The following is a 20998-nucleotide window of genomic DNA, read 5'->3' as shown; positions in this document are numbered from 1 at the left end:
TTTTACTAAATAATCTTTAAGATAATAATTTTAAAAGAGAAGATAAGGTAATTGGAAAAACTACGTAAGATAATGTAATTGAAATTTGAGGAGGGAAAAAATCCTCCAGTCATTCTCCTAATTGGATAGACCTCAGACATTTATACATACATAACCTATACTCTATTGTTATATAAATATAAAATACTAAAATCATTGTGAAACTAGATTGTCCTTTGTACTGAAGAATCTGGCTTACTCAAGTATAAGTGGAGGTGTTGGAAAAAGAAACAAAAAATTTGGAAACAAAATTGGTCGATTGTTAAAAAGATCCATAGAGTTCAAAGCCCTTAACAATTAATTCTCCTAGATACGAGTTGCTTGAAAACAAAAGCTCCTTCAAGAGTCTGTTAAATATCAAGAGAACAATATGTCATGGTAGAGTTGAAGAATAATCTGCAAAACCTGTTATAAGAAGTCAGCACCTTAAATGCAAGAGCGTGCACACTTACAGAGGGGAGGAAAACATGACAGAGCTCATAGAAAGTGGAGAGGAAGGCAGACCTCATTAGGCCAAACTCAGAATACTGACCAAATACTTAAAGAGAGCATAACTGGAAATGCTAGTAAAGTTTCGAAAACACTCGCACCCCAATTCTTCACACCAAAAGCACACACCCGACGAGGATGGGATTCGAACCCACGCGTGCAGAGCACAATGGATTAGCAATCCATCGCCTTAACCACTCGGCCACCTCGTCCACTTACAGTGACCTTTTGGCGTGCTTTATTTCAGAGTTTGTACTAGGGAACTCGCTGGCTATCCCGGAGAGAAAGACGCTTAGGAGACGGCTTAGAGACGTCTGGGAGACGTGGAGGTGGCTGGCTTCCACACGAATGGACAAAGAACTGGGATGGAAAAGCTGCGACGGGGGCAAAAAACGGGCTTAGCTTTCCCAGGAGTCGTAAAATTGGTTGAGACGTGGTAGAAACACATCTGCCTGGGCTTTCACTTCCCAACCTGGGCTGAGCCAGTTTGCTGTCACCGTCCCTCGTCAGGGGAGCCTGGGCCCGCGGCCCGAAAGCGCGGCCGGGCAGAGGTTCCCAGAGCCGGTTCCACTGGAGTCGCTGTCAGGAGAGCTGGCGAATGTGGACTCCTAATTCGTGGTTAATGAGACAGGCTGGAAAATTAGACGACGGATCTGAATAAGGCTCAATTTCTATTCCGTGTTATTGCCGCTTCTACTTTCGGGTGACATTGCATAGAGAAGAATATTTAACTTCGTGGGGCTCTCCTCCCGGGTGATCCGCATCGGAGGAACCACGAATTCTGATTCCTCCACGGCCCCCGCGCCCCACCAGATACCTGTGTGTTTTCTAAGGAGAGTTTGTCCAACTTTCACTATGTTTTCCAAGCGTTCTGGTACTGAAAACGTCAAGAAACTCAACACTAGCGAGAAAATAATTCGAAGGAAGAAAGAGGGGAAAAAAGAGTGTTCAGCTCCATCTCGTTGTTTCATAAGAATGAACACAACGAACAGATGAACGAACAAGAATAGGAACTAATTCTGACTAATCAGATTGATCATAAATGCCCAGGAAAAGAAGGTAACATTGAAGGTGAGTCTTGACGAGCAAGTTTTCTAGGGGTGGTGAAGAATGAGGTTGTCCCAAACTGAGGAAAGGGCCTGAGCAAAGGCAAGGAGGCATACAAAGCAATCATATGAATCATCTGTTGTCAGTTCTGATAGCAAAGGGTAAAGGAATTATATTACTTTCACAAGGAAGGACAGTATAATTAACAGGAAAATTGTTAAAAATAGGCCGTTCACAGGAAGGGACGGTGAATCATTGGGAAAGTAATACATTAACTCTCATGTATTTGAAATTATTAAAGAGGAATTTGAAAATTAAAACACTGAAAACATATACTTAAACAGATTTATTAGATGGCAGATTAGATAGAGCAGAAGGGAGAATTAGGAAACTGGAAGTTAGATTTGAGGGAACTATGTAAAATACTATCCACTGATACAGGTAGTTGGAAATTAGGAAAGAGGAATATGAAAAATGAAGGCTAGGAGAGAAGTTCTATCATATATCTAATCATAGTCCCAAAAGAAATTATTGTGACAATAGGAAAGAGTCAAGTATCTCCAAGTACGCATCACATATGCTTCAACAATCATCAACATTTTGCCAAACTGGTTTTCCATATTATTGTGAGGTTAATCTCAGGCATTATATTACTTTGTGTTTCCTTTCATCTGTTCAATAAGAATCTTTAATAGATAAAGAGGGCGTTCATTCATCTTCAAAATTCTAGAAGTTATCAGTATAATTTGTTGAATAAATAGTTTTCAATCAGCCAATTCTGCCACTATTTTCAGGAACAGCTGTGGAGAGAACAACAGTTTTTGTTTGTTTGTTTATGATGCTATTGTCTATTACTTGTGTTTCCATTTATTTTCTATTGCCATTAAGAGTCTACAAAGTAGGAATGCTTCTAGATTTCACTGTTTAAAATGAGATGGTCTATGTGTAAAACAAGAAGCAAAATTATTCTCAGTAGATTTCTACAAAAGTGCAAGGCTTGAGTAACATAAGCTTGCAAGTTCAAGACTACTACCTTCCTAATAGTCTGCCCTGCCGCTCTCTTCCACTCCTGCATTTTAAAATCAAGACTAAAGTTGCTCCTCATTGCCTTCATCCATCACTTCCCTCTTTAGGCATCCAGTCCAACTATTCTCATGGTGATTTAACTCTCAAAACCTGACTGAGTTTTCTCACTCTCTGGCCATGCTCTGTGGATGTCAGCGGTCTCCTGGTTAAGTAATCAGAATGCCAGCTCCAGCCCACTGTCTACCCAGACATCAAGACAGTAAACTGGCACCCTGAGCATACTATAAGCCTGATTAAAACCCTTTAATAACTATCGATGACCTACACCCTGGCGATAGACCTCTGCCCTCTCTCACCAGCCTCCCCTGCACTCTTCCACTCATACTCTGGCTGCATTCCGTATTTGGTAGCGATGTATTTGGGGAAAATCAAAATACCTTCTGTGGGGAAAATGTGTGAGAGTAGCTCATGTTTTTTCAGAAGCCACATATGGAAAAGCCTGGACTGTGAGGCTGTGCTGGAGCTTTTCTCTTCTTTACACCTGCAGAAGTCTCTAAACTTCTCTATTCAGTGATAGCCCTCCCTTTATTACAAAAGAGGAAGGCAGAGCATTTGGAGAGAGCTAAGTGATGAGTTGGTGGTCCTGCTCAGGGCTTCCTCTTCCTCTGCGGAGAGGTCCAGGAAGTTAAAATAGGGCGAAGCTAGAGCTTTCCTAGAGCGACCTTCCAGGTCTAGCTGTTTTTCACTCTCCTTTGCTCGGTGGTCGGGGATTCCTGCACGAGGCTGCTTATGAGTTGTCTCAACTCCATTCCGTACAGTTTGGCCTTGGTGGGCATAAAATTACCAACGGATCCTAGAGGGCCTGAAAGACATATGGATATAGTGAAGACATCGATGACGTCAACTCCCAGGGGAAGGGGAATTAGCTCAAGTGGAAGAGCACTTGCTTTGCGTGCGAGGGGTAGTGGGATCGATACCCCCATTCTCCAGCTTTTGGGTCAGCGGCTTATGAGGCAGATTCAAAGCCAGGAATAATTGGATGTGTTAAAGGGAAGTAGTTAAAACATTCATGTTTTTTCTCTATGAGGTTGTTTACCATTCTACAACACCCAAGACAAGGGCACAGTTGTGGGGAACAAATCCAGAGCAAGTGATGACACTTAATGAGGAAAAAAAGAAGGCCGTGGTGCATATATTTATTTTATTCTCTGTAATTATAGAAGCTTTTAAGGATTAGAATTGAAACCTAAGTGGAGCCTTGACAGAATCATATAAACTTTAAGATATCTCATTTTCATTATTTTATGACTATATTATGCTCTGACTACATTTTTCTTTTTTCTCAAAAAAAAAAGCATTTGAAAATATATATTAGTAGAACTACTTTGTTTTCTAGGTGCTACGGTCTGAATATTTGTGCCCCCCTAAAATTTATATTTTGAAAATCTAATGGTCAGGGTGATGGTATTAGGAGGTGAGGTCTTTGGGAGATGATTAGCTAATGAGGGCAGAGCCTTCATGCATGGCATTTGTGCCTTCATTTACAAGGTCCCAGAGTATAACTGATTCATTTCACTGTACAGCAGAAACTAACACAACACTGTAAATCAACTACACCCCAATAAAAAAAATTTTTTAAAGGCCCCAGAGAGCTTGCGTGCCCCGTCCACTATGTAGGAAGTCAGCAAAACCAGAAGGCTCTCACCAGACACCTGATCAGCTGGTGTATTAATCTTGGTCTTTCCAGTCTCCAGCACTGTGAGAAATAAATGTTGTTTTTTTTTTACAAGCCATCCAGTCTATGTATTTCTGTTATAGCAGCCCAAACCAACTGAGACACCATATTTACTCTTTTCATGAAAGTTTCTAATTTTATAAAGCCCAATTTTATCTTACTAAGCTTACAATGTATGTTTACTGTATGTTTTTATACTATTCTGCAAAAGGAAAGCACAATTTGGTAGGGCTTTGTTAAAGTAATTAAACAAGGAGACCATTAGACTGAGGTGGTTCTAAATGCCTTGGTAGCTTAGGTAAGCAAACCAAAACTGGAATCTGAGAAAATGAAATTTAAGAACAGCTTATCACAATGAGCCAGCTAGGCTTTCCCACATAAAGCAGTCTTAAGCTATAGCCAATCAAATAATTGCTTTGCTTTGCTTCTGACATCTCTACAAAAGTCTTGCCTCTAGCTTCTGCCTGCAGAGCCTCCTAACCACTTTTTGTTTGGCACTCCCTAATTTGAATGGCTGCTTGCTCAAATAAACCCTTATAAATTTTAATGTGCTTCAGTTTATGTTTCAATGGGTGCAATGGTTAAGTTTTTAAATCTAAGGAATTAAAATCATATTAAATAAAACAAAATGTCTAGTATGATACAAAATATTGCATATAACCTAAATATATACTTTGACAGCTTCCAAGATACTCTCGTGGCTTAGCAGGAGCTATGAAGTGATAAGGTATCCACTTTATTATCTGGTGCTTTTCTGGATGGGACCTCCCTACCTTTCCCAGGGAGATGACTCTGTGACTGGACAATGTCCTGGTACATGCAGGACATATTTAGGAATCCAGACCTCAAGAGAGAGTTCTCTGGACCCAGCTTTATTACATGCACCTTCTGTGACCTGTCCTGGGTGGGACATACATGCTTTCAAGTATGGGATAATATTTGCAGCTAGGAAAAGTACTCTAAATTATTTAGTTCAAATCACCCTCTTGGGGTGAAGTAGGGAGGCACGTGATACGACGTATGACCAGGCATACTCCTTGTGTCATTGTGGAAGGGGGAGCATATTTTTAAGTCAAAATCACTACCTACTTCCTACCTACACCACTCACAACAATATGCTTTTTCCTGTAATGTTGTTCTACAGATTTCTGGTTTCTGGGCCTCATTATCACTAGTCCTTTTCCAGGCCCAGACAGTTGGATCATTTGAGGATGCCAGGTTTTGTTTCTCAGTTGATAAAAGCTGCATGGTGGTTAGTTCATCAGGGTGAAATTAAATGTGGGAAAAATACTACAGGTGACTCTCTTTTCAGAAAACAGTATTTTATTTTCCCCCCAAACCAGAGCTTTAATCAAGCAGGAACTCCATGCAAGTTCCCACTTTTGATTCCCTCTAATGGAGTTCAATGCTTATCACCTCGGGGAAGTTACTTAGCGATTTCTAAGTACGCACCAGGGGATCCCTGAGGAATGATAGTCATAAGAGCAAAGTGAGACGGGGTGGTGGAGGAGGTGTCAGGAAATGTTCTTTATTTGAGATCAGCTTGCAAGACAAGGTGGGGATAAAGAATTAGAGAAGCTAACCCACTGTAGCACAAAAGATTCATTCAGTCGGTAATTGCTTGACGCTCATTGGCGCTAAGGGAGCGGTAAGAATAAATGCTATAGGACAAATTCAAAGAAACACATCGAAGATGGTATAGTAGACAGGAAAGCAAAGGGGAAAGGGTCTCTTCAAGGGATGCTAATCTCCGATTGGAAAATACTGCTCCAGGTGAGGATTGAACTCACAACCTCGGCATCACTCGCACACATACTGCCATATAAGTACCGCGCGCTGTCCAATTGCGCCACTGGAGCTCCTATATTTCTTTTCGGTCACCCATTACATCGCCTATGCAGGAATATTCAGTTTTTCTCCGGTCGCAAAGGTACAAGTGCCTCCATCCTTCCCGGAGTCCCGCAACTGCATCTTGCGCACAAAGGCGGACTGTGGTCAGCTGCAGACCCCACCAATCCTGAAGACGCGGAGGGTGCTCTGCGGAAACGGGGGCGGATACTTTCAAGACGACCGCGAAAAGTGCAGACACTCGGGAGACTCCGACCTCCTCTTTTGTGACTTTTAGTCATACAAGTACGGGACCCTCTGGCCCTTTATTTCCTCCTTCTTCACAAAGTCAAATTTGTTTCTCCTTCAAGATTAAGTTGAAATGCGATGTCATGAAGAGCTTCCCCTGACTTCCCTTCCAGAATTAATTGCTGTACTTCCATGCTGCTGGCACACTTATTTCTGGAGTAGCATTTCTCTTGTTGTATTGTAATGATGAATTTACATTTGTCTCTCTGACTTGATGTTAGTTTTTTGAGGAATTTGGATTAAGCTTTACCTGTGAATCCTTAGATTTTCACATTTTGCTTGGTAAATGAATATTCAATATATGCTTTTTGAGTTATCAAGATTAAGCTTTAGAAGAGATTGGGAAGCAGTTGGACATTGCTATCAATGATGGCTACTTTTTATTGACAGCCTAAATAGTTGCCAGGACTTTACCTGCTTTGTGTAATTTAATCTCACCACAAACCTGCAAAGTAAGTATCATCCCATTTTGCAGATAAGGTAGTGGGGTGACTAAAAAGTAAAGTGATTTGTCCAAATTCACATATTCCAGCAAAAGGCAGAGTCTCTCTCTAAGTCTGCTCTTTTTTTTTCCATATCAAGTTTCTTCTACGTGAACAGTGATACGAATAGAGAGTAAACATTAAGACAGAAAATGTTAAACTATGCTTATCCTGGAAATGAACAGATTGTGATGAAGAAATAAACTTAAACTGCCAACTGTTATTTAAAAAGCAAAAATAAGCCTGGGACCAGTGAGTGTTATATACTTTACAGACAAGTTTAGGTAGCATAAACTACTGATTTCCAGAGTTAGGAACTTAAGATTCCTGCCCTGTCCTGGAACTATTTAAGGTTGAGCTTCAGATCTTTACACTATTATACATGTATTAGCCTCTGACACTCCAAATTCAGAAACTGTAGTGTCATTTTACTATGCAGTCATGAAGATAGGTGATGTATGGCATTATTAATGGCCAAACTTAACACAGTTCTGATTTATAAGTCAATATGTCATCATGTACAATTGATGTACTTGCTCTGAATACAAATACTGAATATAAGCTGTATATCAAATGCCTTTTATGGTGGTTAGATCTGGAAATTTATATATGTCTAATGTGAGTTAATAATGTAAGGAATGGAGCTCTTAAAAATGCTTTTTAAAAGTATTTCATTTTATTCCAAACATGGGGATGGTGTAGGGTATAGCAGCTAATACTGCTTGCCTATTCCACCACCAGTCACCAACACCAGCGCCCCCATTCCTCCTTTCCAACAGAAACATGATTTTATTCACATAACCTTCTCTATACTGCCTTGGCTTTGCAGGAGGTGGGCCCAATTCTCAGCTCCTGAGGCAGAATTATGATTGATCTAATTAATCACAGTGGTCACATTCTTGGCAGTACTTGGATTAGGTGAGAATATATGATACAAATTTAGCCAATGTGGGGGAAATCCACTGGGGAGCATATCAGAGAAATTGTTCTCAATAAGAGATACAGTAAAGAAGTCTGTTTTTTTTTCTGGACTTTACCTTGATATTGTGAGAGTTTGAGGTACTGTGAGGAAACCAGCTGGAGTATGAGATCCATATATCGAGAATGACAGAACACAAAGATTCAAAAAAACTGGGTCCTGATGACATCATGGAGCCACCGAGTTAACGAGGCACGTAGCCTCTCTACCTTCCAGACTTGTTAAGTGCGATAATAAATCCACTTTGTTTAAGCCAATTGAATGCTGTTGTTTGAATTGTTGTAGAGCTATTACTGAAAGTTTCCTTGATTGGGGAGGGATCTTTGGGCTAGGTGTCTTATAGTTTTATAAGCATTGTGTTGTAAGTCCTCCTGATGACTGATATCATGAAAAACTCGAAGCCAACCACTAAGTGGTATTAAATATATCAGTCTGGTGCGCACTTGGTTCACTAAGCTGTCTCTTTTATATCAGCAGACTAGACATTCTCTTCACTTAGAAAGCCTACATCTCAGCCACTAGCTCCAGCCCAGCCCTACCGTCTGATTGTAGCTGGCTTTAGTCTTAATGGACACATGCCCAGCCTCAGCCCCTGAGCACATAAACAGACACTGTGAGCCACAAACCTATATTCGGGAAACTAGGATTCTGCTGCTGTATACGGCACTCCACTGCTCTTCCAATTAAACACCCGGGTTGAGATAACATGGAATCACAGACTCGTGATGCCTACGTGTACCATAAGTTAAATTGTTTTCCTGTTGCTCACTGGCATTTTTCTCACTCAACTCTTCATTCGCGCATGCAGACTTTTAAAGTAAGATTAGTCATTGTAGATACCGAGCGTGCTGCCCTTAAGGAATACAAAATTGAGTGGGGAGGACCGCTGAGCAAACAGCTGTTCACAACACTGTGATAAATGCCAAAATGAGGGGTGTGTTCTGCACCCTAGGAGTACAGGAAAGAACACCATCTGAACTGGGGAAGAATTAATAACTCGATTAGGTTTGCGAGTATTTCCCCTATTCCGTTTGTTTACTCTGGTCCCTGTTTCCTGGTTTCCTTCCTTCATTAGCAAAGCCCTAAAAACTCCGTCATTTGCTACTTCCAGGTCCCTCACCACGAGGTCAAGGACATGAGGCTGGCAGGTTATTGCTATAATGAGGCTTCAAAGTAGACCGCGAATCTTTATATTCTATCATCTGGGAGAGAAGAGGGCAGACAAATCAGAAGGACAGTGCACATAAAGCCACATCCAGAAATTCGATGGTATGAAAATGCAAAAAACCTCGTAAAGGCTAATTAATAATGGTTTAAAGAAAACTGGCAAAAGCAGGGCCAGTGGCGCAATGGATAACGCGTCTGACTACGGATCAGAAGGTTCCAGGTTCGACTCCTGGCTGGCTCGGTGCTATTGTTCCCTGTTCTCGGGGAAGGTGTGTACTGAGTTATTTACAAACCACTGCAGGCTGTTTTATTATGAGGAGGTCCTTATAAAACCTGTGATGTTATTCTTCAATTACCACACAACTGAGAAGAATGGAGGGAAGATGGCACTGTGGCGGGGCAGGACTAGAAAAGATATACAAAAGAATAGGACAAGAATCTTGCACAAATCTTCTGTACCCACCCGTCTTGCATGAAAAACTCTCCCTTTTCAGAACACTTGCCTCTTGAGAACACAGTACTCTCTTGAGAGTTAGTGTGAATAGAATCCTCCACGAATCCTGCTAAAGTTTCTCCAGTGTTCAGCTGTCCAAGTTCACACCGAAACAAACTACAGCGATACAGTCATAAACAACAGAGAGAAACGTTAAGTAAGGAGGGAATCAGCAGTCAGGTGTTAAAGGAACCACGAGTGAGGAGAAGCAGCTCGTAAGAGATGAGACCTTCACAGAGTAAACGAGAACGATGTGGATCTTGTGTCTATGAAGTGACTGAGATGGGTTTGGGATCTGCTGGGAAGAGCTAGCAGCAAGTTTACCTGCCCCGCAGGTATCTGCAGAACATCAATCCAACGCCGCGCATAGCGTGCATCAAGCGCAGCCCAAGCTTCGCGGCTCAAAGGTGAGGAGTCCCTGTGGTCTCTGCCCTCGAGAAGAACCTTCTCGTGAAGGTCAAGGATGCACAGCATCCGGGTCCGCTGACAGAAGAAGGGCAGTAAATGGAAGAGTTTTTCCATCCTTGTCTACTGAGACCCACGTTGAAAGAGCGCGGGAGGCGGCTGATGGAATTCGGGCGACAAGCAAAGAAAAGAAAGAAGAGAAAAGAAGGAGAGCAGCTCCTTTCATCCCTGCTGAGTTGTGGCCTTTTAGGATAATCCAGCTCAAACCTTTTCTTTAAAAGCTTGGAATAGGAGATACAATTCTGGAGTCAAAAGGCAGACGCCACCAATACCACTGCCCGGGTTGCTGAGCCAATGACAACCACTATTAATAGCAATTGTGTGTGCCGTGTAGGAGACAAGTCTTTACGAATTTGCATTCTCATTCCCTTCCTACTTTCAAACTCATTGGTACTGACACCGCCCCCCCCCACACACACACCTTGTAGTTATGCTTCACTCTATTTCGGGGATTTCTAACAAGGTAATGGCTATTTAGGTTATCCAGATTACTGACAAGGTAATGGCTGTTAACCGCAGGCTTGTAACCAACAGAACCATAAGTAAACGAACACCCTAATCAGATCTCTCAAGTGTTTCCCAGAAAAGTGAATAATAAACCACGTTCCAGTATTTTCCCCCCTTCAAATTCATTAGGAAGATTGGAAGACTTTATCATCTTTTTATTATCAACTTGAAACCTTGGTCACTATGAAACTTTACAGCTGGAAAGTTCAGATGTCATCTGCTCAGTGTGATGAGCAGGGGTTAGGGTAAAAGAGCCTAAATGATGATAAGGTTTCCACATTTCACTTGAATTATAAAACATTTATTCTAAATACACTGTGAAAATTTAAGTGTTTATATGGAAATCCCTAGAGCAAGTATTTGGACACTTTCTGCAAGCAAAGTTTGCTGGTAAATGAATTTAGGCTGGGCGGTAACTAAATTTGCATTTCAGTACCATTCCAACAGGGTACAGAATTGAAGGAGGAGGAAAATAGAAGAATGAAAAGAGAGGAAACAAACAGAAAACAAATTATAAAATGGTAGACCTCTATTCAAAAATCGCAATAATTACCTTAAAGGTAAATGGTCTAAATACATCAATTAAAAATCACAAATTGTCAGAATGGATTAAATATAAACAGTGGCCATAAGAAACTCACTTCAAATGTAATGATAGAGGTAGGTTTAAAATGAGAGAATAGGAAAAGATACAACATGAAATCACTAATCAAAAGAAAGCTTAAGTGAATGTATTGGTATCAGCCAAAGTAGACTTCAAAGCAAAGAAATTTACCAGCAGTAATGAAGAATGTTACACAATTATAAAGGGTCAATTGACCAAGAAGACACAACAATCCTAAAAATTCCTGGCCATAGAGCTTCAAAACCATTCTCTTTCAATAATTAATAGATCTAGTAGACAAAAAAAATCATCAAAGAGATTGAAGAACTGAACAATGCCATCAACCAATGGATCTAATTGATCAAGATCACAATGCAAGTAGAAACAAGGATCAGTGATTGAGAGAGAGACAAGATCATATTAGAATTAAGGAATCAAGAATGGTTAGAGAATAAAAGAATGGTATCATGAAACTCATATTTTAGAAAGAGTTTCTTAGCTGTAAATACCTGGAGATTCAATTGGAGAATCTGGAAGTTGAGCATCCCACATCCACGTTTTTTTTTCTGCTATCTCTTGAGGTCAGGGTAGTATGATCCCTTCAGAACCCCAGAATCTACTGCAGTGTCTGACAAAGTGCAGCTCCGCAGTGAATTATGTACCAAATGAATGGAAAGGAAGTGCCAGGTTCAAAAGAGCTGCACAAGAATAACATTCAATATTTGGCAAGTCATTGGATATGGGTTTGAAGGAGGAGAATGAGTCAAAGTTGACTTGGAAGCCTAAGCCCAAAAGGCCAGTACAGAGGAGATTGGGAATTGAATAGCTGGTGTGTGGATGAATGGACTACTGTGGAGAAGAACGGACAGAGATATCGTGAGCTGGAGTAGAGAAAGAGCTCATGTTTTGCAATCTAATAATCTGGTTCTCAATTCAGGCTTTGCCATTTAGCAGCTCTAGAACCTTAAGAACATAACTTCTCTGAGCTTCCATTATATCTGGAAAGTGCAAATTATTGAAACCGAACAGGACCCTGCAGGGTCTTCCCGGGGACAGATTTCCCCCCACCCCCATCCCCCGTATCCCCTGCCTGCCTCTTGTTTGTAGAAAAGCTTTAGCATCCTAGGCCTTCCCCCAGTTCAAAGAGCAAATTTAATCAGAGAAGTGAGAAAATGAAGACACAAAGAAAAGCAGTCAAACAAGACAAATAATAATCTTGATAGTTTAGCCATAAAACAAACTCAAGAGCATTTAGTTCCTCCTTAAGGGCTATGGATAATATTCTGAGCCATATCCTTCAGTTATTTTGCAGATACTAAAACTCCCACCAGATGGAAAAAGTTGACTGCATGCTGACCAGTAGTGTGTAGATCCCAGACTTGTCGGAGCCAGAAAATTGATAATTGGGTTTCCCGAAATACCACCCTGTTACCTCACCATCAGTTAATCAGGGAGTTTCGCATTGGCTGATTATATATCCTGTGAATGTCTCCCTCAGACTGTGTTTAAAAACCCTTCTCTGAAAGCTTTTGGGACGTTTGCGTCTTTTGAGCCAGTTCTGCTTGCTTGGCACCCTGCAATAAATGCTGTACTTTCCTTCACCACAACCTGATGTCAGCAGACTGGCTGTGCTGCACTGGGGCCATTGGCCCCAAGTTTGGTTTGGTAACATTATGATAATAGTTTTGTTTCCAAAATTCAATTAGACTACATGAAATAATCTCCATAAATCTCTTAGCGTGATGAATGGCACATACGGCTGAAAAAAAAAAAAAAAGCAGGGAGACTTTTCATTAAGTTCAGTTTAAGTTTTTGTAGGGAAGAATGTCTCCAGTCATGTAGATGCAAGTGGAGATGTAGACTAAGACAGAGAAGTATGGACTGTAGACAAATTTGAGGGCTATTGATTCATTCAGTCAGTGAACTAATGTTAACTGGGCACCTCCTACTTTTGTTTCAACAAAGGAGATCATGAAAGGTGTAAGATCCACTGAGATCTCTGAGGGCAGGAAATACGATGTCATTCCAACACAAGACCAGCAAAAGACAGACACAATGAAGTGTCCCTAGTGCTGAGGTCCAGATGGTCCTATCTTAGGGTGAATATCGGAAAGACATGGACTCCACCTTTCATAGGTGTGGAATCTTACCCTGGTAACATTGGTTTAAACGGAGTGATTTTCAAGTAACATTGAGTACATACACTCTTTAAAAGCTGGAAACAGATAAAGCAGATGTTCTTGGTAAATACTATTTCATATTTTACTTTCAAAACGAAAACCGTGGGGTACCTGCCCTCTTAGCGCAGTGGGCAGCGCGTCAGTCTCATAATCTGAAGGTCCTGAGTTCAAGCCTCAGAGAGGGCAGCGTTAAGTGTTTTCACAGTCCGCCTGGCAAAGCATGTGTCATCTGTGCTTAAAGAAATCAACACAAAAGAAAATTTGCAAATGCTGCCAGATAAGCATTTGATAAATGTTTCAATATTCTATATTTGCTCAAGAGGATGAAATCAGCTTTCTGGTTTGTTGCACCTCTCAGTGGTTTGAGTGAAATAGACAAGAAATTTAGATTACACCAGAAGACAAAATCTATACCATATTTTTGGTCTTCCTCTCCACCCGATGGAAGAAGCAGGGGAATTTTCTTTCCTAAATTCGTGCTCTAAATGTCATCCAACCACAAATCATTTATTCTTTTAATTATGTAACAAATATTTCTTGTTAATGCACTGTTCTGGGTGCAGTTAGAAATTTGGAGCTCTTCCACACATCGTGTATTTCTCTATAAAAACAGCTGTGGTTGTTACGAGATTTTGGAAATATGCCACATAGGAGGAGGAAGTGGGGTAACTTCTGTAGACCTCACATCTGCAACACATTCTAGAAATTGTACTAAAAGTTTATTAATTTTATGCAAATCATTTGATTTAGCCTTGCAGCTAACCCAAATATCATTATTTCTATTTGAAAGATGAAATTGAATTTCAGAGGAGTTGAACCATTTTTCTCAGGTCTAATAGCCCCAAGGAGCAAAACCAGACATGAAAAGTTGTTTTTTTCTGTATGAAAATATGTGAGGTTCTCTTTTAATTTAAGGTATAGTCTCATAAGCAGTTTTTCTCCATACCACTTCCTTTCTTCCTTCATACATTCATAGAACAAATATTTTTAAATGAGTGGATTCATTTTTCCATTCATCATTTTTCCATTAATTCAAAATCACTTCTGTATCTGACACCCAGGTTCAAGACTTCTAATTGTCCTTGACTCCTTCTTCTCCCTCAAATCTCTACATCCAGTGTCTTGAGACATTGTCAAATACTGTAGATCTTTCCTGCAAAACCTCTCCAGAGTCTTTCTCTTTCTTCTCATTCATCTATGCCTTCATCCATTCTATAATGTTTATGGAGAATGTATTCTGTGCCAGACAGTGTACTGGGCTGGAGATGCAGAAAGACTCATGCTATTGCTAATCTCAGGAGCTAAAAAAATAAACCTCACTCAATCCCTTAATATCTTATAACTCCTTTTTCATTCTCTTCAGTTCTGGTTTCCCTATTTCCTACCTATTTGGCATTCAAAATTAAAAACCTTTCATAAAATGTTACCTTGATCATATAAGCCATCTGCGTGGAATTTTTTCAAGGGTTCTTAAGCCTCCACAATGTTTTCTCCAATGTATCTTCATGTGTCCAGGCTTTTCAATCACTGTTTCCCTCCATGTCTATTTTACACACACGCACACGCACGTACACCCCCTCCAACCGAACCGGTATATTTCTGAACACAGGATCCCTACCTCCATGCCTGTTCCTTCCATCCTGTGTTCACTCTTCATCTGTACACTTCAATGTCCATATATTTTTCCTTCGCTCTGATACGCCTCGCCTCTAAATTCCTACGGCTCTTGTATGTAACAGTATGTATTTTTGTTCTTGCATATAGTGTAAATATGTAACTTCTCAAGACCCAACTCAGCAAGAATCCAATAACTATCTCAGAAACAATGCTAAGCGGAGGTTTCCGTGGTGTAGTGGTTATCACGCTCGCCTGACACGCGAGAGGTCCTTGGCTCGAAAGCGAGCGGAAACAAGTGCTGCCTTTTGCTTTCCACCATCGGGAAAATTCAGCCCACCGCCTCCCCTAAAAGGAACCAGTGATCCTCCCACTTATGTTCCTTTGCTGCTTTAGTTTCGTGCTTAAGAGACAGGTAATCAACCTGAGATATTCCTCCCGCATTAGCCTGGTGTTCTGCGTGAGTCCTCTCAACTGGGACGTGATCTCTTCCGTCCCGGAAAATCTGAAACCTGTACTTTTGCGGCCAGACTTTTCCCAAGGCGACTTTCTCCCTTCCTTACCAGAGGAATAGGTACCAACCGCGCGCTTGCCTCAGAGTATCTTTGAGAGGATGTGCCCTTACTCCAGCCTAATGGCCTTGACTTTTCCTGACCTTCTGGCCGCCCCCAAAAGAAGGAATGACGTGGATGGAGATGGTCCCCTGAAAAATGGGAGGAAAGGAAGAAGATTGGAGGTGGGTAATTAGCTCAAGTGGTAGAGCGCTCGCTTAGCATGTGAGAGGTAGTGGGATCGATGCCCACATTCTCCAGCTTTTTATCAGTTCAACTGAGGAGCTCTTGTTGATAACCGCAAATCTTCCAAAGTACAGAAAGAAATGAAAAAACGATACACTTTGGACCCTTCTCTGGGCAAGGACAAAACGGGGCAATGCTGGCTCTACTGGCCTTTGGTATGTACATGTCTCATTAATGATAAATCAAGTAGATTAAAAAAATCAAAAAACACATTGAAAATGTAACACCATGCACCAATGGGTGGAATTGATCTTATAAAGGAAAATCACAATGAGATTCTACCAAAGAGTTGAAAGAAAAGCAAGATCATATCAAAACTTAAGAAATCAAAAATGGTCAGAGTGAAGCAGAGGGACATTATGAAAACAAATATTTTCAAAAGCATTATTTAGCTGCAAATGCCAGCGAGACTGAAAGTAGTGAAACTGGAAGAGGATCATTCCTTGTCCATATTTATCCTTCTGGCTCCAGAGATCTGTGTGGTCAGATTCGTTCTGAATCACCTGAGCCTACTGCCCAGCACAGAGCAGCTCCCCAATGAATATGTACTGACTGAATGGAAAGGAAGGGATAGATTCAAGAGGGCGTCACAAGAATAATGTTCAGTATTTGGCAGGGCAGTGGATGTGGACTTTGAAGGAGGAGGATGAGCCAAAATTGACTTGCAAGTCTAAGCCCAAAAGGCCAGCACAGAGGAGGTTGGGAATTAGATAGAGTGTGGATGAATGAGCTATTGTGGAGAAGAACAGACAGTGAGATCACGAGCTAGAGCAGGAAAAAAGATCCCAATTTGGAATCTAAAAGTCTGTTTCTCAATTCATACTTTGCTGCTTAGCAGCTCTGGGACCTTTGAAACATTACTTAACTTTTCTGAGCCTCCATTATATCTGAGAAATGCAAATCATGATACATACTTTTGTTACCAAAATTCAATTTGAATATATGAAATCATCTCCATAAATTTCTTAGTATAATTGTAAGGCTGAAACAAACGAGGAGATTTTTTTGTGGCATGTGGGATCCTCCGGGACCAGGGCACGATTCCGTGTCCCCTGCATCGGCAGGCGGACTCTCAACCACTGCGCCACCAGGGAAGCCCAACAAGGAGGTTTTTTATTAAGTTCAGTTTGTGTTTTTTGTAAGGATAATGTCTCCAGTCATGTATATCCAAGTGGAGATTTAGAGTGAGACAGAGAAATATGGACTGTAGACAAATGTGAGGAGGATTCATTCACTCAGTCAGTGAACTAATATTAACTGGGCACTGTTCAAAAGTTTCTTTTGAACATAAGGTACCAAGGAAAGTATAAGAGTGACTGAGATCTCTGAAGGTGGGAAGAGGCAGATCACTGGAACACAAGAGGGAAAAAGAGCTGCAAAAGACCTGTACAATTCTTGGGTACTGCAAGCCAGAGTGTCCAATTTCTGGGTGTATACTGGAAAGGTGTGGACTCCACAATTCCTGGATGTGGAACACTTCAGGTGCAGCTTTGGTTTAAATGGAACGATTCACAAGTAACATTGATTACATTCTTCAAAAGCTGGAAACTGATGGACATACCTGGAAAATAAAATTTCATATTTTATTTTCAAAGCAAAAAACAAGAGACATCTGCCCTCTTAGCGCAGTAGGCAGCGCGTCAGTCTCATAATCTGAAGGTCCTGAGTTCGAGCCTCAGAGAGGGCAGGTGTTTTCACTTTTACCAAGCAACAACAGCAAATATCTCCTGTTAGTCCCTTCCTCGTGGAGCTACACCCCAGTCGGGAGGAGTGGGAAAAACTGAACAAGAAGCAAGTAAGAAAAAAATGCATCATAAGCACATGAGGAAATGTGTGCTGGGGTGCAATCATTAGGCAGTAAATGGGCTCGGGATTATGGAGGTGGCACGTTCAGCTTTCAGCGGAAGAGTCGGGAAAGATATTGTGTTGAAGATGCATTTTTGTCTCTCCTTTCACGCTTGCTGAAATCCTTGTGCCCGAAGTTTTTCTAATTCAGCTCAGTTTCAGTCTTCAGGGAATGAATCCTCCGTGTCATTGGTTTATAGACAAGGAAGGAAAACCTGAAAAAAAGTTGTGAGGGAGTGAACATGGTCTGTACTGGACAGTGCTGGCCTTTCCATCTCAACATTCATGGTTTTTGGCTAGCGGAGGGTGGACCTCTCACCTCTGTTTCCGAACAGAGAGATTCTGGTGAAAACAAGGTCTTTACACTATTTTGTACTTGAATTTTATGGGGCAGTTGGCCTGAGGAAAGAAGGAAGGCTGTTGAGGGGCACCTAGAGAGACAAGGCATACGGCAGAATTTGTCCTTCTGAAGTCTGGGTAGCCTGGGTCTGCGAGAGAATCAGAAAGACCCAGACGGTCAAACAACAAAAACAGCAACAACAAGAAAAAAAAAATTTGTGAAACCAGAGGAATTCTTGGGAAAACTCATGAAAGAAGAATAGGAGTAGGATCTTTGGATAGCTCTTCCTTAAGAAGGTTTCTTACCCATCTGTCCCAACCCAACCATCACAGTCCAAATCAACACCTTCAGAAATATCTCCAAAAAAAAAATGAAACAATCAGGTTGTATTTAATTTCCACAAAAACAACCCCAGATAGAATTTTTCCTCTTTGCACAGGCAGCTTAAGTATGGTTTAAAATGTGTGTGTGTGAGGGGGGGCGGATCCCAGGAGGTAATGCAGGAAATATATTAATCAGCATTAGTGATCAGATCCTGATGAGGTCCAAAAAAACTGAGAAAAGAGAGGATCATGATTCTGCCATGCTGAGCTGTGAACAGCCCTTGCACTTTGCTTTTCACTGAGAGACTTCCCTTTCCCTCAACTTGAGCTTAAGCTTCTTCAGACACAAAGAATCCTTTGGGTGAAGTTCTTCGAGAACTTCTGTGAATAGGTGGGCCTTCAGCAAACCCAACATTTGCTTAAGTCAGTGGCACACAGTCTTGCAATAAGATAGAAAATGTCTTACATTTTGACTCTGTTGTAGGTATTTGGTAACCAGGCTCTGTCTGGGCTAGTTTCCCAGTTGCCCACAGAGGACCTTTCTTCACCTCTCAGCTCCTGACTAATACATCTTCTCATTTTGAATCAGACTTAGTAATAAGGTACCTACTTCTAGGTACTCAGTCCCTGAATCACATGTCACTTTACTACTGACAGCACCCCCCATAGCTAATGACTCTTATTGTGATTTCAATCTATTACATCAACTTATGCCACCTTCCTCACAAAGTGTCTTATGAAGTGCTTTAGAAAGTGTCTTATGAAGTTTTAGAAAGTGTCTTATGAAGTTTTTCTTTTTAAATTTCTTGTCTCTCCTCTAGAATATAAGGATCTTTAGGCTCAAATCACTCCAGTGCCTGGAGTTAAGGCATAAATATGGCATCTGTCTTGAAATGGAAGTAATAGGTAAATGGAGTTAATAGGCAGATCAAATACAAGTTAATAATTTAATAAATCATTTTATTAACTTCCAAAATGTTAATCCCTGCATCTTTCAATTCATTTTGCTCTTTCTTTATGACTTATTTGATGTTTTGAATTTTATTGATGAATAGCAGTTTATTTATAATGCATAATTTTAATTTTTCCCGGACAGAATTTTCTACCTTCTAATTAGTGAATAACAAATAAAGGTGTAAGGGACCACAGATGTTTAAGACTCCTGTTATAAAACAGTCACAACTGATAACAGCTTGAAGTTGGGTGAAAACTAGAACCGAATTTAAAGCCTATTTCCTTTTGCATGTATTTCCTCCAAACATTTTCTTCTACACAGGTTCTTAATTTCCACTTTCTTTCTCTCTTCAACAGTGAAGCCCAAAAATGTTCCCTCGTCTCTTCTTCTAGGTGTCAGGATGAAGACAGCTTGAGGATTTGGAGGCTTGTGAGAATTCTTATACAGGTAGACCACAAATCTTTGACATTGCGCAGCTTAGAGGCTGCAGGGAAGAAGAGGAGACGGTAGTCATGTTCGGAATGATGACAATGTAGACAGTGTAGCAGACTTTTCAGGGTAATCAAGGTCTTGAAAACACTTTATTTTTTGTGGGACCAATGACAAAATGATGACATATATGATTATAGTTTGTAGGATCCCAACTATTTCTCCGTGATTTTCTCTTAGGGAGTGGGAACTTGGGATACAGGTGAAGAAAGATTAAAAAGGAATGAAATAAATCCTCTTTCAGAACCATGTGCTAGAAATTGCACTAAAATTTTATTAATTTATGCAACTTGTTTGATTTAGCATTGCAGCTAACCCATGCATCTATGCCTTTATCCATTCTATGTTTATGGAGGATGGATTCTGTGCCAGACACTGTACTGGGCTGGAGATGCAGAAAGACTCATGCTACTGCTAATCCCAGGAGCTGAAAGAATAAACCTCAATCCCTTAATATTTTATAACTTCTTTTTCGTTCTCTTCAATTCTGGTTTTCCCCACCCTTCATAAAATGTTACCTTGATTATGTAAGCCTTGTGCCTGGATTTTTTTCAAAGGTTTTTAAGCCTCCACAGTTTTCTCCCCAGTGTATCTTCATGTGTACAGGCTTTTCGATCACTTTCCCTCCATGTCTATTTTACACACACACACACACACACACACACACACACACACACACACACAAGCACTCCAATTGAACAGGTATATTTCTGAACACAGGAATTCCTCCAAGCCTGTTTCTTCCACCCTGTGCACGCTGTTCCCTCCATCTTCACCCCTAAATGTCCGTATTTTTTCCTTCACTATGATATGCTCTCGCGTCTTATTTCCGATGGCTCTTGTCTGTAATATCTTGTATTTTTTATTGTTCTATCCTACGGTGTAGATATGTAAATCCTCATGACCTGCCTCAGTAACAACAGAGAAATATCTTAAGATGGCACGAAATGTGAGTTTCCGTAGTGTAGTGGTCATCACACTCGCCTAACACGCGAGAGGTCCTCGGTTCGAAACCGAGCGGAAACAACTGATGCTTTTTTTGCCTTCCACCATGCGGGGAAAATCAGCCCTCCGCCTCCCTTAAAGGGAACCAGTGGTCATCCCACTCCTGTTGGTTTGTCGTTTTCATTTCGTTTTTAAGAAACAGATAAACATCCTGAGATAGACCTGTTGAGTTAGCCGGCCGTTCTGGGTGACTCCTCCCAACTGGGAAGTTTTCCCTTCTATCTCGGAAAATCTGAAACGTGAAATTTTGGGACGCCAAGCTTTTCCCATGGGTACTCACC

General features: G+C 40.9%; 7 non-coding genes across 7 annotated transcripts; 5 read left to right on the top strand and 2 right to left on the bottom strand.

The window, feature by feature from the left end:
* Positions 1–658: 658 nt before the first annotated feature.
* TRNAS-GCU (transfer RNA serine (anticodon GCU)) lies at positions 659–740 on the bottom strand. The gene has a single exon. It is a non-coding gene; the product is annotated as a tRNA-Ser (tRNA).
* A 5361-nt stretch (positions 741–6101) lies between these two features.
* Positions 6102–6195, bottom strand: TRNAI-UAU (transfer RNA isoleucine (anticodon UAU)). Its single transcript has 2 exons — positions 6158–6195; positions 6102–6137 (listed from the first exon to the last, which is right to left on the bottom strand). It is a non-coding gene; the product is annotated as a tRNA-Ile (tRNA).
* Positions 6196–9268: 3073 nt separating this feature from the next.
* On the top strand, positions 9269–9341 carry TRNAR-ACG (transfer RNA arginine (anticodon ACG)). Its single transcript has one exon. It is a non-coding gene; the product is annotated as a tRNA-Arg (tRNA).
* Positions 9342–13462: 4121 nt separating this feature from the next.
* On the top strand, positions 13463–13535 carry TRNAM-CAU (transfer RNA methionine (anticodon CAU)). The gene has a single exon. It is a non-coding gene; the product is annotated as a tRNA-Met (tRNA).
* A 1652-nt stretch (positions 13536–15187) lies between these two features.
* TRNAV-GAC (transfer RNA valine (anticodon GAC)) lies at positions 15188–15260 on the top strand. Its single transcript has one exon. It is a non-coding gene; the product is annotated as a tRNA-Val (tRNA).
* Positions 15261–17374: 2114 nt separating this feature from the next.
* Positions 17375–17447, top strand: TRNAM-CAU (transfer RNA methionine (anticodon CAU)). The gene has a single exon. It is a non-coding gene; the product is annotated as a tRNA-Met (tRNA).
* Positions 17448–20665: 3218 nt separating this feature from the next.
* TRNAV-AAC (transfer RNA valine (anticodon AAC)) lies at positions 20666–20738 on the top strand. Its single transcript has one exon. It is a non-coding gene; the product is annotated as a tRNA-Val (tRNA).
* Positions 20739–20998: the final 260 nt, after the last annotated feature.

The sequence above is a fragment of the Delphinus delphis genome, chromosome 10 (genome assembly GCF_949987515.2).
Source record: "Delphinus delphis chromosome 10, mDelDel1.2, whole genome shotgun sequence".
NCBI lineage: Eukaryota > Metazoa > Chordata > Mammalia > Artiodactyla > Delphinidae > Delphinus > Delphinus delphis.
This window is presented reverse-complemented; position numbering and strand designations above follow the sequence as displayed.